Below are 845 nucleotides of genomic sequence, written 5' to 3' on the forward strand. Positions count from 1 at the left end.
ACGACGGCTACAAACTCTGATAATAACATAAACCTTTCCAACATTTCTTAGCACGGATTCCACCTTGTCCTAACTTCTCGAATTAATTTTAGCGTTGTTTTGTTTGATGTTTCCCTTTCCACTTGCAGCTTTTCTAGTTCGGAGGTGGCGATTTCACTTTTTCTAAAAAAAGGTTACAATTCTCTTCATCCGTAAAATTAGCTGTTTTATACGATTGTTGGTCGTTTGAGCTATTAAATCGTCTAATTTTTGATCACTATTTTCATCTTCTAAGTCCGCCTCGTTGTCGGGAACTTCACTGTAGTCTTCTTCCTCTGAGGGTAACTTACGATTATGAAGGGCAATACAAGCTTGACCAATATTGTTAATCTTATGAGCAAGGCAGCTGATATGCTTCAATGTACCAAACTCCTCTTTAGCAGCTTCAGTTATATTAGAACCACCGTCGGTTACAATAGCCACAACTGAGTCGTAATTAATTCTCCAGTCCTCGCAGACTTCTTAAAAGTCCACCGAAAGTTAGCTATAGTTTTCCTATTTGTAAGAAGCTTCGCACAAAGTTCAATTGATTGCACCTCTGTACCTATAAAACATTTGGAGGTGGTAGCATTAAAAAATTGGTATTTCTTGAAATTTGTTAAGAATAATTAAGATGGTGCTAGAATACTATATTTAAAAAAATGCCTTACCAACTATAAAATGAGTTGTTACTCCCAAATATGACCTCATCGTGCTCGCATGGGTCCAAATATCTGCAGTTAAACAAATTGACGGAGATTGGGACAATAATAAAGGAACCCGTTCGCGGAGCTCGTAATATTTACATTCCAGTCTTTTTGTTAGAG

The sequence above is a fragment of the Rhagoletis pomonella genome, unplaced genomic scaffold (genome assembly GCF_013731165.1).
Source record: "Rhagoletis pomonella isolate Grant_MI unplaced genomic scaffold, Rhpom_1.0 Rhpom_scaffold_00001, whole genome shotgun sequence".
Classification (NCBI taxonomy): Eukaryota; Metazoa; Arthropoda; class Insecta; order Diptera; family Tephritidae; genus Rhagoletis; species Rhagoletis pomonella.